At 65.2% G+C, this 795-nt stretch overlaps 1 protein-coding gene across 1 annotated transcript in view; it reads left to right on the top strand.

Moving 5' to 3' along the window:
* Positions 1-795, top strand: part of NACAD (NAC alpha domain containing) — an 8,890-nt gene that overhangs the window by 3,996 nt on the left and 4,099 nt on the right. The window lies entirely within an intron of this gene.

Below are 795 nucleotides of genomic sequence, written 5' to 3'. Positions count from 1 at the left end.
GCCTGCCACGGGGGCCCCAGAATGCCCAGAGCCTGCCAGGGAAGCCCCGGAACATTGTGAGCCTGCCACAGAGGCCCCAGAACATTGTGAGCCTGCCATAGAAGCCCTGGAACATTCTGAGCCTGCCACAGAGGCCCTGGAACGTTCTGAGCCTGCCATGGAGGCCCCAGAACACCCAGAGCCTGCCACAGAGGCCCCAGAACACCCAGAGCCTGCCACAGAGGCCCTGGAACATTCTGAGCCTGCCACGGGGGCCCTGGAATGCCCAGAGCCTGCCACAGAGGCCCCAGAATGCCCAGAGCCTGCCATGGAGGCCCCGGAACATTCTGAGCCTGCCACAGAGGCCCCGGAATGCCCAGAGCCTGCCACGGAGGCCCCGGAACATTCTGAGCCTGTCACAGAGGCCCCGGAATGCCCAGAGCCTGCCATGGAGGCTGTAGAATGCCTGGAGTCTGCCACAGAGGCCCCAGAACATTCTGAGCCTGCCACGGGGGCCCCAGAATGCCCAGAGCCTGCCAGGGAAGCCCTGGAACATTGTGAGGCTGTCACGGAGGCCCCGGAACATTGTGAGCCTGCCACAGAAGCCCCGGAATGCCCAGAGCCTGCCACAGAGGCCCCAGAACACCCAGAACCTGCCACGGAGGCCCCGGAACATTGTGAGGCTGTCACGGAGGCCCCGGAATGCCCAGAGCCTGCTACGGAGGCCCCAGAATGCCCAGAGCCTGCCATGGAGGCCCCGGAACATTCTGAGCCTGCCACAGAGGCCCCAGAATGCCCAGAGCCTGCCACAGAGGC

The sequence above is a fragment of the Mirounga leonina genome, unplaced genomic scaffold, assembly GCF_011800145.1.
Source record: "Mirounga leonina isolate KUSES-001 unplaced genomic scaffold, KU_Mleo_1.0 Mir_199, whole genome shotgun sequence".
NCBI lineage: Eukaryota > Metazoa > Chordata > Mammalia > Carnivora > Phocidae > Mirounga > Mirounga leonina.
Note: the sequence above shows the minus strand (reverse complement) of the source record. Positions and strands in the feature narration are given on the sequence as shown.